This window comes from Balearica regulorum, chromosome 12, assembly GCF_011004875.1.
Source record: "Balearica regulorum gibbericeps isolate bBalReg1 chromosome 12, bBalReg1.pri, whole genome shotgun sequence".
NCBI classification, from domain to species: domain Eukaryota; kingdom Metazoa; phylum Chordata; class Aves; order Gruiformes; family Gruidae; genus Balearica; species Balearica regulorum.
Window position 1 is genome coordinate 14,427,125 of NC_046195.1, and position 16,180 is coordinate 14,443,304.

At 39.9% G+C, this 16,180-nt stretch overlaps 1 long non-coding RNA gene across 2 annotated transcripts; it reads right to left on the bottom strand.

Moving 5' to 3' along the window:
• Window positions 1-2,436: 2,436 nt before the first annotated feature.
• On the bottom strand, window positions 2,437-13,497 carry LOC142603470 (uncharacterized). 2 transcript variants are annotated; one of them, XR_012837408.1, is made up of 6 exons: window positions 13,100-13,497; window positions 10,688-10,859; window positions 9,401-9,527; window positions 6,455-6,569; window positions 4,748-4,793; window positions 2,437-3,849 (listed from the first exon to the last, which is right to left on the bottom strand). It is a non-coding gene; the product is annotated as an uncharacterized LOC142603470 (long non-coding RNA). The 2 variants fall into 2 exon arrangements; XR_012837407.1 differs by having other exon boundaries at window positions 11,002-13,497.
• Window positions 13,498-16,180: the final 2,683 nt, after the last annotated feature.

The window sequence follows — 16,180 nt, forward strand, 5'->3', positions numbered from 1 at the left end:
TCTCTAACAACTCTGCCGCTGTGTGACATCCCTCCAACTCGTTAGCCCTATAATACTAGCTGGAGTAAAAAATTAGTCAGTGTAATAAAAACCAGAGCTGTTCATTTGCGTGGAAAAAGGACTGTTTTTCACTCACTGCTCGGGGTGGGACCGAACAGCCGGGTTCCCAGGTTCCTGCTGCCCATCTGCTCTGTTACAAAGCCTGTGGATAAAGTGTAAAGCAATAAAGTGTAAAGATTCAGGAAACGTAACATTCACACATCTTGACAAAAGTATTTCATTTCTTGGTTCGTGATTTCTAGGTTTACAACAATATTTCTAGACTTGGTCTGTCTATAATCCGCAAAAGATTGATATGTTCTGACATAGAATAAAACTAACGGTAGGACTAGGACGCGTTTACGTTTATGGCAATGCAGTTTGAAAAGCATACTTTATGAACATTGTATATTAGAAAAATACTGCTGCCAACTCGGTGGAGGTCTTTGCCTTGTTTGAAATGAGAATGCACGAAGAGTATTTTGGTAAGTTTTATAATCAACGTTTTATCCTCTTTACAGAGTTTTCTTTATCTCAGAGAGATTTACTGAGCATCACAAGCTGCAAAAAGACTGAAAAGGCAGAAAATCTCTCACAGTTAATTGCAACAAAACCGTCTGAGTCCCATGAGACACAGAAGGCAATCTGTGTCCTAGGGAAAATAAGAAATTATGAGAAATCTGAAGCATGCTGTGCTCTTTCAGCTGGGCACAGGACAGCTGGAAAAAACAGATATGTGAAGGAAGTGGCTAGCTGATATTTGCCCTCTGTTCCAATGTACTCCTTCTCTGCTTTCTTTAGTGCCTCTCTCGCCAGCTACGCAAGATAACAATTTCCAAGAACCATAAAAGAGAACAGAAACACATGCATTTAATTGTCTTATAAATTGAATTATGATTTATGACAGGTTTTACATTTCACAAGTAAGATATTATGCAAATTCTCAGCAGACCCTTTCATTTAAAAGCTTATACAAAGTATTTTTGGTAGCTTCCCACTTGATTTTATTTCTGAAATAGGCAAACTGAACACATGTACCTCTGTCTCAAAGACCAGACAGTACATGCTTAATTATGTTCAAAAATCTAATCCTTGAATTATGGAAAGCAGCATAATTCATTTCTACATTAGCAAAAGTGTGCTTTAAAAGTGATGGAGCATCCCTCACCATATGCTTTATGGTTCTTGCAGTTGCATTTACAGAGAAGGAACAACCATCTTGAATATTTTAATAGCTGCATATATAGCCACAGATCATTTTTCTTTCTTATCCATCCTATCAGATCACCTCACATATAATCTAATGCTTTTACTGTATCTGCCAACATATAAAAATAAAAGTGTATTAATATACTTATGTTAAAAACAGTTGCCAATATATAAGAACTAATCAGAAGATCAACCTGGCCAAGCATTTTGTTTCTGACAGCGTCCACTAACTCTGCAATGCTTGAGAAAAGAGGGTAAAGACAAGGGAAATACTGAGTTTTACTTCCCTCTGCTATACTCCTGCAGCTTCCAGCAAGCTGCAACTAAGGGAATTCATGAAGTAGAAGGTTTCATCTGCATAATTAAAACCCCTCTTAGCATTAACCCAGTGTTCTGAATTAATTGTAAGATGTCACATCAATTAATTTCTATCGAGCTGGGCTGGGTCATGTATTGATCCCCTCAAACAGGAGGCTGAGTGTCAGGATTTTAAACAGTGGAGTGACAGAGTTGGCACACAGATTCCTGTTTCATAGCTGCATCTTTTGGGGTAGGAAATAATGGTACAGTGCAAATAGCACCAAAAGGCACGCCGAGGTGAGTGCTTACAGGAAAAAGATTGTGGAATAGCAATGCCTACGGTGTGTGCTTTGAACTGGACAAAATAGTAGGGAAATCTATCACAAAGTATCCTGAGTATCCAGAGCTTGAAATGCATTTTACTGTGTTCATCTCGTCTGTATTCACTATACCGGACTGTTTCACATCCACAACACTTTGGTGAGGATAAGGCTCCTGGACAATATTAGGCAAATGCATTTTGGGGGTTTGGAAGCAAGAAAATAAAGACCTTCCTTTCCCCTCTCATCTTTGTGTAAGAAAAAAAAGCAGAAAAAGCAGTTAACTGTTTCACAATTCAGTCGCCATAGTGCAGAACACAACGTGATGAGGGCTAGGATGATACTTGGGGCTTTCCCTGTTTGGCCGGCAGACCAGTTCACACTTCTGGAAGAGCCACGTACTACCCCTCCAGAGCAACGCTTTTCCCTAAGCTTGCATGGAATTGACTCCAGGGCAGCATGCTCACAACAAACGTGGAAAGGAAATACCTTTAAAGCTTTGTTGGCGGGATGTAAGCGGGACGCTGTTTTTTCTTACTGCCCCTTTCATGATGTATGTTATCATCAGTCTCGTGTTTCCTCTGCTGCCCCTCTGGCCTGAAACAGGTGATTTCCAGAGCGAACGGGAAGATCTCCTAGTCATGAGCAGGATGGCCGAAAGCTGCTGAATGGTAGTGAGAAATATCCACAAAGTTTTGACATTGTCCAGTGCCTAAACAAGAACTGGGAAAGTTCTGCACCCCTCGTGTACCCTCAGCTACCTCACTGAATTTAGGATCAAGGAAATGAAAGGTGATCATTAAAAACAGGATCGAGTACTCTGCATTTTCCCAATGAAGAACATTCTCCTCTTCTCATTCCCAACGAACACATTCTTCAGTATGTGTTTGGGGTATTCACGGTACTGCCTTACCCCAGGAGCAGAGGTGACCGAATAGTAGGAATATATCCTGAAGATTAGCATCTGCAAAATACATCTTTTCTTGCAGTATTTTTCATGGAAAACATATTGACACAATATTTTCATACTGTCATGACTAATATCAAATGCTGTTCTAGGCATCATTAGAATTGTTTTTTTAAAAAGTGAACTTCTATTAATACCATATGGAATCAGATTAGCCCTGCTGCTAAAATATTCACGAAGAAGGCAAATCCTTCCATCTTCTCCTGCTCAAAGCAATAGCAAAATAGACGTAAACTGTGGGATTACCAGTTTGTGGGTGACAGAATTCAAGGTCATGGTGAATTACTAATCGTCTAACCATCACTTGGCAACACACAGCCACACATGCAAAACCCACTCCGCTGGGTTGTGTTACAATGGAATAGCAGTAACAGGGAAGAAAAGTAATTTCTTAAAATACCAATGATTTTTCTGGTGTTCGCTTTATATTTACCCCATAATTAGAAGTACAGGTTAACTCTACATTTTCTGTTTCTCTGTCTTGTGTCTTCAGAACCAAAACTCTGCCACAGTCAAATGAAGGTTTAAGTACCCACAATTAAATGGTGTGATTCAATGTTGTCGAATTCTTCAGTGTGATGCTGCGGGGCATGTCTCAGGATTAAAATAGAGGAGAACTCCTCAGCAGTAACTGCTCATTTATTCCTGTCTTCACTCCCAAGCAGAAGAAATAATACTCAGTAAATTCATGGCTTTCCCTCCCCACCGGTTCACGTGGGGTTGGAGCTTCGCTCCCAGATGGTCTGGCACCCATCTCATAGCTCAGCAGCATCACCTTCTTGTGCAGAGGGGCATGGGAACGTGTCCCCTAGGCACTGGGCTTTCTCTAATACTTGGGGCTGTTACAGTCTGAGAGAATGATCTCTCAGTTTCTGTTCTACCAGGATCTGGAAGTTAGACACGCACCTCTTGTTAGCAAGGTGCGACCATCTATAGGAAGGGTTTAAGGGGCTTCTGTAGCATGTAGTCCTGCATAGAACTGCCCTGGCTTTATCACTTTTCAGACGTCCATGCCTGCAAAAGGGGTAAGAATTTGAGTTCCAATTAACAGCTATTATCAAGCCCTTGGCCCGATGCCACGCACATCCTACGGTTCTACAGTCCTAGCGTTTGCCAAAATGAATTTCCTTTTAAAAAATGTGTCTCTAGTCCTTCTTGATTATGAGTGGGGGGGAAAAAAAGTGTTAGCTTTCGTATTCATTAAACTGCCTGAATGAGCCCCAAGATAAAGGTCGCTGACTTTTCTTGAATGGAACAGTTTTTTTCCAGAATCTGCAGTTTCATCAAAGTGTTCCTTTGGAACACGCTTTTATTGCCGAAAAAGACTTTGGAAAAAAACTGGAAGCATTTTTTACTTACTAATTTTATTTCAGTCGTATCAATACAGTTAATTTCAACCAGAAAAAAAGCATTTAGTTTTATATACCATCCTTACGTATCTGGCTTAGACTTTTATAATATATTTTAGTAATACTTTAGTACAAAAGTCAAAATGGGATAAATTGCAGAAGTCAGCATCAAATACTTCTGTCCTATCGAATGAAGCAAGTCATCCCAGCTTTCTGGACTTGAATACATTTTTGCCAAATCTGCCACACCCCCCCCCCCAAAAAAAGTTAGTGGTTTTAAACTGATAATGAAGAAATGCCTTGAGATGCTAGAACTCCCTAAGAAATTTTATGATCAGTGCTTTTTAAAAAAAAAAATATCTTGGATATATTTCCAAACACCTGTGCTTAGCGTCAATAATATTATCAGATTCTTGAAAATATTGACAATTCTAAGTAGTGCCAATACCTTTCAGAGTAAACAGTTCAATTGCTGTTATTTTCAACAAGTCTACCTGGCTGCTTTGTTTGTCTTATGAGCCCCAGTGCCTCCAGACTCTAATTGCAACAAAACCCAGACATACCTAAGACAACAGCTGAATGGTCTGCAGAAGTTCTCAATATAAAAACCTGCAAGATAATAAAATGCTGGGATTGTGGTTGCAGCATTAAAAAAAAAAGTAAACTTTAATGCAAGTGCACTATATATACTACATCGTTCATCTGCATTCAGTAAGAGTCTCAGGTTTAAATATATATTAAGCTGCTACATAATTTCCTTTTTACCAGACCAGATTGCGAAAGAACATCTACATTCTTCTGCAAAATTTATGTTTCATTCTGCTGCAGAGCACAAAGAGCTTTAATGCACAACACACAAATTGTCATGTTCTTGTCTGGGGAACAGTCGTGAAATCATTAGTCAGTTTGCCAGCATAAGGAACATAACGCAGAATCTGTGAGATGCATATGGTAACAACTTTAAGTCTTATGACCAATCTGGTTTTTATAACAGTTTGTGAATACCTTTAAAGTAAATTAGATCTATTAATCTATCTCTGATTTTGGATGGGGCTTTTATCTCACATCAATTGTTTCTTTGCAGGTTTTGATGTTTTCAGTTTTAAAAGTATATGTGTTGTGATCAGAATACCAGAGTAGACAGAGATCATTAAAATAACATTTATCATCTTAAACTGTTATTGTTGGTTCTGGAACGTATCTGGTCCTTTTAATATATTCTCCTTAAAGACAAATAAATGACTTCATTTTCCTGGGAAAGTCCAATCTGTTCTTGAGAAAGCCTCGCTGTAAAGCTGCCTATACTGTCTACTCACAAATGCTTTTTATTCTTGTATTTTGTTTTGCCAGTGTCCATCACCAGAAAGCCAATTTTGCCCATGTAACAAGACTGACGCGTGGCATACTGCGGGGAAATACGCCCCTTGTCAGAAAGGCCTGGTCCCACGAGAAAAATTGTTTGTCTAAAAGTGTGCAGCACAGCTTTCATTTGCTCTAATTAAAGCATAAATGTCATTGTTCTAAGGTTCTTTAAATTAGGTTTATTAAGCTATATGCCACATTTTGGAATGCAATTAACGCGTGCCTAAGCTTTCCATTTCCTTTAATGTCACAGGGGATGTATTTGATATAATGTTATTTAATATTTTAACAGAAGCTACAGAAATTGAGATTAGGCAAGTTTGTTATAAATTAAAAACTAAATAGAACTCAGTGAATCAACTTTTCTTCTGGCAAGAGCAATTTCTTCTGCATGTTATATTACTTCTGGTGTAACTTACATTTCAAAATCCTACTCCCTAACATCAAGGATTTATACACAGTTCGCCTGGTTTATGGGCAAGATAATTTTTGCCTGTAATTACACGAACAATAACATTCACACAAGGGTCATGGGAGGTTATTTAAATTATACAAATGTCCTACAGATGTAAATGAACGCTCCGATTCTGCTTTCGTTGTGCGGGTTGGACTGTGTATTAATCTATCAGCCACTGGAATCAAGGGTATTACTCTGAACACAAGGTTTAACTGCGTAAGTAGAAGAATCAGGTCCCAGAAAATCTCTTGGACTTGTCATTTTAAGGGGCTAACTAAGACAACTTCACAAACCAGTTTTATAGCAGGTTAACACAAGTGCTTGCAGGATCACATACCCTGAAACGTTTTCATTAAAAATAAATGTTTTCATTAAAAATAAAATGTAAGGACAAAATGCCAAGTCGTAGCATTACCAGTTGGGGTTTGGCTCTCCCGAAGTTCACACTCACCGATGGCCAGCAGCAGGGTGGAAACGGAGTTAATAGCCAGATGTGCTGGACTCCAAGTCCCTCACTCGTGAACAAGTAGGTCTGCAGGATCAGTTCCTTTGGACCTCCAGGAGTTCTGAGAAAACCAAATTATTCCACAAATCATATAACATCAATTTCTCACTGTCAACATGGTGCTCGATTACTCGCAAAGCTTTCAATCAAAAGAAGCAGCAATGAACAGACAAGGTATGGGACGAATGCACCGTGTAAACCCCCCTGCCATTCAAGCTTGCTTTTATTAAAAAAAGGTCTACAATGATGACAAATTCCCATTGTATTTCTTAAAGTATCTTCTCCGCTTCGTGTTGGTATTAAATGAAATTCTGCAGTTCTTGCATAATAAGCAAGTGCTCATTAGTGTGAGTGGTTTAAAGAAGTATGCAGATGCAAGACCTGCTCATTGTAAGGAATGAGTATTAATGAACAGTAAAATGAGACTGAGGGATTGAATATAATTTAAATCACCAAGAGAGCAACTCTAGATAGTGTACAAGACTTGTGCTGTATAAGCCACAGAAAAAAGCACCAAAACTGAACAAAACACTTAAAAAAGCATAACGTTAGTTAACTGTTAAGATCTCTTGCATATTTGCTTCAATATTTTTGCATCTCTGTTCCCACGCTGTTAACACAGACATCTGGGTGGTGACTGGGCAGCATTGAGGTATTCTAGCTATCACGTTTTGCATTCTTCATTTCCATTAAGGACACTGCTTGCAGCCAGGAAGACATCTCGTAGACTGATAGAAATAACCCTTAGTTTCACAAAGAGTCCAGATCACAGAGGCAGAAGCAGCAGAGAGGGATGGAGTGGGTTGCCCATCTTCCCTGTAAGTTCATGAAGGAATAGCATGGCTGTTAACGTAGGTGCAGTGCTCAGCACAAGGTAATTAATTTTTTTCTGAGTCTGCTGCATTGATGAGTGAAAGATTGATGTAAGGTCAGAAATAAAATATAGATTAGTTTATTAGCAATAATAATTTTCCAGTAGAATCAGTCCATGAATCCAGTTTCCCTGAGAAGGCATTATAGACTACCATCTAGATAAATAAGAAATTTAACTTTGGATCTATGGAAGAGCTCAAAACCAATACATATAAGGGAAACCATCATTTGGATGGAAATAAAAAATCTGAGACATTGAGGCAAATACAGCCTTGGTGCAAAGGATGAATACAAGGTAAATAGAAGTTCTGAAATGCAAAGGTAAATACAGTCCCAGTGCAAAGACTTCTGGCTAATCACTAATTCATATTCGTAATGAAAAAGAGTTTAGGATCCACAAAACTAAACTCTCGCATTGGTTATGTCATCTCTGATACGCTTCTTAGAGACAAATAACAGCAAGAGCTTGCTAAACCAATGATCCCTAAATATGAGGAATGCAGAGACAGGGGTATTGTTGTATCACTGTCTTATCTGGCAAAAATAAGAAAGAATATCTACCCAGACATGAATTTGGCTTTGGCACAAGAACAGCACAAAGTCAAAAAATATTTCTTTCAGTCCAGCGGAATTACATCTGACCAGCATTTCCAGAAATGTCTTTTAAAAATCCCCTAATGAACTCAGTGGGTTATGAAGTAATGTTGGATAGCAGACACAGAGCAGCAAGAGGTAATAATATACGTTGTTGGTTTTATTTACTTACTTGTGAAACAAGATTACTGATGGAATACGTGCTGGAAGAAGAAAATACACAGGGGCACTGCGTTTCTGTCCTATGGATCACATTAGAACAATTTGGGGAAAAAAACAGGGAACCAGTAAGTGGATGAAATTAATTTCTTTCTGTGGAGTATCTTCTTTGAGAATGGGTGTCAGAAGACAGAGCAAATACATTTTTACCTTGATATTCAGTGAAAGTAGTAGTAGATCGTTGTGTAAAAAGATACTTTACAATTTTATTGGAGCCAGGACAGCCTTCCCTCTATCCAGCAGTAAAATTATAGATCAAAATGAAGATATTTTTGTTTCATCCGTATCAAGGTGCAACGTTCAGTGAGGTACTGTGAAAGAAACATAGAAGCAGACCCTCCTGATCCTACTCACATACTGTCTCCTGGTACTAAGCAATGTATTGTTCCTGTTGTCAAATAGAAAATGAACTTTATAAGTGGATTGAGAGTCTTCAGTACCTCCAGAACAAGCTCTTATGAAGTTCTTGACAACCCATCCTACCTATTTAAGCATATCACCATTGATTTATCTATTCAGATATTTATTTAGACCTTATGTCTGTCTCCCATGCTCCATGTCACTTTTCAACAAGGCACAGATTTTAAAAAAAAAAAGTATATTTAAACCCTATGTGTATCTTCCTGTTCTTTATCCAGCTATAAATGACATCGGTGTCAATGGGAAGACTCCAAATGACATCAGAGATGCTGAGTGCTTTTGATCATTAAAAATGTTTCATTATTTATTTGTAATAATTTTTTCCCAAGTAAAAAGGCTTTGTTAGTGGTGAGTTCAAACGATTCATTACATTTGAAAACCAAACACAATGCTTGGTTCTGTTAGGCTGAAGAGTAGAAAAAAAGCAAGAGAATTCATGGGAAAGGGTCAAGAGCTGTAGATGGAGCCAAAGCAAAAATGCATCAGAAATCCTGAAAATCACTATTGATGGAACACAATTAACTTCCCTGAAACCAGACGTGCTGCTCCCAGTTCTCACCCCCTGAACTGACATCCACAGGTGCTGCAGAAACCAGCATTCCTGTGTTTGTAGTCCCTGCACAAACATCTCTGAATGCAGCACATTTAGGTTTTTTTTTTTTCTTGCCAGACCCAGAAGTCTTTGTGGGAAAGGTCACTGAGGGTTATGGCTGGTACAGGGCATTTGAGTATTAAAATACCATGCTCACAAACAACTCTCCAGTTCTACCCACTCACTGAAAATACCTGGCAGGGTGTCAGAGTACGCTCTCTGAGTACTGTGCAGAGCCAGAACCATTAATGTCGTCTTTTTTTTCAATCACCCTTCAAGACTCACTTTTTCCACGTCCATGTGTTTCTTCCAGAGAGGATGCTGTTGAGTAATGAACCAGAACTGTAAATCTGTGAGGATTTAAGACCTAACCTATCCCATGGGTTTTTCAAGGCTGCCAATGCCGCCTTTGTGATGGCAGTTTCTTGGGAGCGGTCCTGAGCCTTCCTTTCCTCTGCCTTGGGCTGAGAACATGGTTGGCCCTCAGCCAAGATGCAGAGGGTTGCTTAGGTGGATGCTAATTTTGAAGAAGCAGATGAACAAGGATAATACGTCACTGAAAACCCTGTGGCACAGTATTTCTGATAGACTTTATAATCCTCTGCTGTATGAGCTCGCATAGTTTTATCTTCAATGGAAACATCAAGCTAGTTCTCTACAGAGATGGAAAAAAATGAGCGTTGCATTGCTCAGTGCTTCGTGCTAACATTAATCTGTGGGTGGACCTGGACATCTGAGCCCACATTGACACAAACTGGGCCAGATGTGTGCCTGTAACACAACTGGCACACATTTGTTTTAGTGAGGAGAGACTCAGCTACACCATAAGGGTTTGTTAGCAACTGCTCAGCAAGCTGAATTATAGTTAAGGTCCACTGGGAGAATTTTAAGCACCCATAAAAATGCAATATTTATTCCAATATCTACCAAAGATTCAATCCAAAATGGTGATTCATTTGCCACAGCTTAGAAGCATATTTAGGGCTTTGTGTTCCAGCTGCACAGACTCCAACATGGAAGTCACTATTGAATCATCTCCGTTCTGCTGTGGGCTATGGCTTTTATACTGCAGAGGGATTTCCTCTCAGAAAACTTAGCATTTTCCTGAATATTTGAACAAGAAATTCCAAATTCAAAAGCAATAATTCAATACTTAAGTGAATCCCATGTGGTGAGCTGTTGTTGTTATTTCGTAGCGAATATTTTTGTAGCGCGTAGCGGCCAACTCGTTGAGACATGGCGGCAGCGACAACCCTTGCTCCATGGATCCTGCAGCTTAGCTGAGGAGCCATAGCAGATAGACAAGACAGCTCTGTGGGACGGGGTGGGAGGCAGGCACGATGGGATTCCAAAAAATCCCAAACAAACCCCAGCCAAGGAATCAGCTTCCTAAATATTTATTAAGGTTTTCAAGGCTTCAGAGATAAAAGAGTCATTCCGAACATAAACTCTCATCGCACGCAGACAACGCTTGTACTCACATGCTGTTGGCTCAGCGAGCTTTTGTTTTCAGTAGTAAACCTTACTGCGTCTGAATATAGCTGCCGGGAGTTGAGTTAGCAGATGTGATGTTGACTGCAGAGAAGCGCTGCGTGAGGAAGTTCACAATTAATTTACCAAAGGGCTGAGTATGGCTTGGTTTTGCCTGTAGGGCTTAGGATCGGCATTAAAGAAAGAGGAAAAAGAGGAAAAGGGGAAAGGAAAAGAGGAAAAAGGGAAGGAAAAAGGAAATATGTCAACAATCATGTTCAAACACAATGTGTTTTCTAGAGGAGTTCAACCTAAAGGAACTTACCTTCCAGACAATTTCAATGCAATGTATTCTTGTACTTAGAGCTTAAACAGACCTTGAAGACTTTTATTTTTCCACTAGCCAGTCATGGACAGAAACACCAGTAATTACTGCAGCTCAGCCAACGTACAGTAGCTTGATGGATATTACTTGATGAACAAAGGTATTAGCACTTTGCAGATCCTTATAAGTAAAGCTGAAAAGAAACTTCTCCACTGTGTAGAAAGAACAGTCTAGCTAATTCAGGGAAATATTAGCACCAAAAAACCCCCACAAACCAACCCCACAAAAGAATTCCAAACTAGGAGGGAATTTCAGCTCCGAAATCCGGTTTTGGAGTTTGCCTTCTTCCTTGTCCACTAAAAACCAAACCCCATCGAAAGCCTGGCTATCAGAGCAAATCCTTACGCTGATCAGATATTTCTCGTTGCCACGTGCCCCGGTGCATTAGGATTTACTTCCACCTGCTGCTGAACTAAGCACTGTGCAGGAGTGCGTTTCAGCCCACATTTCCGCAGTCTGCTCAGTTATCTCCATCTTCGGGCTCGGCTGCATTCCCTTCCTTTTTCAGACTCTTCCTCTCGTCCCCAGGCAGCTGCTCACAACCCACTCCTTCCTTTCTTGTTCCAACGATGCCTTTTTAAGATTCATATTCTTTTTGATCTCTGGGCTCTCAGACTTGGCAAGCCAGCTGTGTAACTGCCCAAGGCCTGGAAAATAGCATTTTCCCAACTGATTATTGAGTTATTGTTATTTTAACTCCCTTGGAGTTGTTTACCCCAGGTATCATGTCTCGATCACTGTTTTGTTGCCCATTGGTTTCCATCTTCTCCCAGACTAAACAGCTTTCTTGGACTTAACTCTATAAATAGTCTTCACATGCACAGGCAGAAGCATATAAACTCTTCATGAAAACAGTATACTTAATTCCCCTGGTTCTCCAAACCACAGTAGTTAAGATCAGCTATCTAGAACGTTATACTAACAATTCCCAGATTTATAGGTTAGATCATTATAGGTGGAAAAGACTCCTGTGCCGCAGGGTCTCTGACTCCTGAATTTGCTTTCCTTTGTAGGTCTTCTCAGCGCTCTGCTCTTCACATGAGGGGTGAGGGGGCGAGTCATCACCTGAGGTATTGTATAAGTAGGTATCTCCTTTCAAAAAAATCCTAGCAACCAGAGCTTTCGCGCTTTGTAAGTTCACTTGCTAAAATTTTCTCTTTGTTTAGCATTTTCTAGTTTTCCAACACCTCTGTTTCCTCACCTTTCTTTTCACCCCTCCCCTCAACTTACTATATTTTCATAGCACTTCTTTTTATAAACCATTTTATACCGAGAATATTTTACCGATATAGCCTAGGGTTTCTTACGTTTTTGGATTTCTTTTTAGAAGTGGGGAGAAATGAACTTCCAGCATAAAATGGAAAGACTTGTTAAAATACACTATTTGTGGGTAGGGCAATGCACTGAAAACAGAAAACACTGCATCCTGCTTCTTTGCCTAATTCCTCACTTCTGCTGGTTACAATTAAAATAAGATACACTTCAAACCTAAGGAGACAAGCATAAATACTTGGAAGTGGAAAAAACTTCCATTTCCAGTTTTCTGGAAAAATGTAGCTTAAATCAGCCTGTAGGTCAGATTTAGCAGCTGACGTGTACAACGAGCTAAGTCATATGGTGAACACCTCTGACATGATGCTACAAAAAGCTGCAGTGGGAACAAAAGAGGAGACAGAGCTGCAACAACTGCTGTCACTAACTCCATCCTCTTCAGGTCCACGTAACGCTGTATTAAAATCTTCTGTGTCTTTTGATGCCTTGCATACGCCTGTGTCCCCAGTCGCCACTAACAAGGTGACACACTACAACAGCAGCACTGAGAGGAAGCTCTCCTTTACTTCCTAAAGTAGCCTGGATCCATCTGGAGTTAACTTGTCAACACCAAATGCTCTCTTCACACTTAGTGAAGCAAGAGCCGAACAGTTTTCTCCTAATTCAGCATGGAGGTGGAATTGCAAATGCAGAGGTTTTGTGGTAGTTTGTAAGAAACTGCTGGGGCCACTGCAAAACCCGCCCAGACCAAACATCCAACCGTTACATAAAACGTAGCATCTCACTGCAGAATTAGGAAATGTTCCTTTGCAATGCAGGAAAACTATTCAACATGCTGGTATTTATAAATAGCCACACATCGCAGTCACGAGCTTCTGAAGAACACATTCCTTCCAAGAAGAATGTCAACGTTAATCCACTAAAGAGGGAGTGGGTGACCGCGAGAGACAGTGCGAACGTGTGAGCGCAGCGGTGCGGTGTGGCTGGCAGGAGCTGTGGGAGAAGGAACGAAGCGTGGCTCTCCACCCAGCCAGCTGCCAGGGCTTGCTCACCTCCTGGGAAGTCCAGGAGCTGGATCCTCAAACACCCGGTGCCGGTGCAGTTGAAAGCCTTGCGCGTTTGATGAACTGCACTGTCTCGATAGAAAAGAGATAGATGAGAACAGCAGCACCGAGGCAGGGAAAAGTCCTTTTCCAGCTTTTGAAGACTTTCTGTCCAGCTGCTTTTGGGGTAGGATGTGGAAACAGATTTTGAGATGCCCTTGAGGAAAAATCTGTCCTATGTCTTCAGACAATGGGACTCATTGAGAAGAATTCATTCTCTTTTCCCTGGCACACGATGAAAAAAAAAAAAATCCATCAGTGTGGTCAGAGTATCAGAAAAAAGTAACACTTATTATCATTAATACGTAAGGCTTCTCAGAAAAGGATAGAAGCAGCTCTGATTCCCTTTTTAGTTGAATAGTGAATGAGAAAGTCTGCAAAGGGTTTCCCACAAAGATTTCCATCAGTCACACTGGAATGGTTTCTCTGGTGCAAACAGGCTCACACTCAACTGAGATAGGACTCAGATTTTTTTCTACATTGTCATGATACTAAAATATCTAGCAGCACTAAATAAATAGCAAGCCTCACTTATTTTTTTTCAAATGTGAAAAGAAGTTGCAGGTCACTAAAAAAATTAAAAGCTCAAAACCCTAAAAACCATTATATTACAATAACAAGGCTGAAGTCTAGAGGGACGTTTTTTCTGGTCTTTCAATTTGTGGCAGAGATATAAAAACTATTTTAGTAAAGGACAGATAATCCTAATAGGAGCAAAAATTAAAAGAAATTAGTTCAGCAATGGACTATTCACAGACACTTGGTCATAAAACCACAAACAACTCGTCATTCTTAATGTTATTCCTCCCCAGGGAACCGAGCTTTTTGTTTGCTGTGATGAAGTGTTATAATTGGGCTCAACTTTACTGGAGCAGAGCTTTTTTTCTTAAACAGCTGAGAAATGGAGATTTATTCTCATTAAAAACAATGCTTGTAGCAGAATAAACGTGCATGTGAATAACCAGGTCCTCCTACCTGTGTAAAAAATTACATTTTGTTACTTTTATTTTCTATTTTCTTTGTCAAGGAAGGGCATTTAATTTTCATTGCTAATATATGCTGGGCATAGAAGATCAGATGGCAGATATTATAATGAAGTGTTCTTTGTTTACAGAAAAAATTGTGTTCATGATTTTTTAATAATGTTTGACAGCTTCATCGTAAAGAAATGGAGGTCTCAACTGGAATTGTTGTTCATTGTATGCCTGAGGCTGATTTATTTTGTTACCAAGCTGAGCTGATTTTATTGGAACTAGTAACTGAAACTTTTCTTGCATCTTTTGCTATGACAGTGCAATGAATGAAATCCTCATGTGTCAGCTGTATCTCAGAAAACTCATCATTATCTGAATGCAGGCTTTCCCTCCATTGCCCGTTAATTTTTAAGGCTATAATGTTTTATAAGGAGCTACATGTAGCAGGTAAATCAAGATATAGGGGTATCTTTACTCTTCCCTCTACATCTACAGCTCTGATCAGGGCTGATCATTTGTGCCAAATCAAGCACTGACTTACAGAACAGACTAATGCATGATAGGTACAAGAGCAAAATAAAAATCCTCTTCATGCAGCTTCATCTCAGGACCACAGTGAGGGTTGTGGTGTGGCTAGATAATAAGCCCACAGGTGCAATTTAAATACCAAGTCACCAAGCACGCCAGCTAGAAAACCTCAGAGAGAACAGTTCTTGTCTAAATTGGGCTTGGCATGCTGTTTTACAGCACCCCTTGGAAATCACAGAGGATAAGCCTGGAAAGTTATTTTGTCTAATGAAAAAAATTGGGAGCATGTAAGTGCTGTGTTTCACATGGCCAAAAAACGCTCTGCAGAAGGAAAAGGACTATGACAGCAGAACAGAGACGTGTCCTGCCCAAAGCCCATCACCTACCAGCTCACTAACTAAAGGCCAGTTCCTAGCTTAATTGCACTTCCAGAGGAGCATCAGCTCCACTGAAGTGGATTGCAAAACAAGCAGTGAGTTTGGGGGTTATGATTTCTCCATTTGGATCCTAGGCATGCTTTTTACATTAGCAAAGGAAATCTGGGGACTTGAGGGCTGGTTACCATTTATGCAGTGGTTTGCTTCTAAGCACAAATCAAAACCTCAGGAGGGAACCGGGTGCAGGTGGGACTTTCTTCTCCCTTGTGCTAAAGACAAGGTGTGTGAAAGCCATGACATTTTCCGACTAAACAAAAATCTTTTTTGAAGGTATGTTTGAATGGAGACAGAAGAAGAACATTTTCCAACAGACATCAATTTATATGACTAATTTCATATTTTCACCACTGTTTAAGCAATACAAGGTTGTCTTTGTACAAAACAATCATAACTTCTCTCAGACAATTCCAATCTTTTCTTAACCTGCGTCCTAGCAAATATTTAATTTTTCCTCCCTTGCTTCATGCTAAGCTAGAGAGAACAACAATCTGACTTTTAGGGTTTTTTTGGAAATGCCTTCAGACCATTTTTCAACCCAACACGCCTATATATATTCGCTTTGGCAATGGGACACACTGGAAGGTTTATGTTCTTTTAAGATATTTTTCCTGCAGTTCCCTGAACTACAGCAAGATGCCTGCTTCTTGTACAGAGACCTCAAAGCACCCATGGCAGGAAGACATGATTTGCTCTCTAGAAAAAAAAACCCTTTCCATTTGGCATGATGAACTGTTTTTTATTCCAAGTCCATATTTTCGTTTTGGTTCTCCCAGTCATAAGTGTCTTGTGATACTGAGTAACAAGA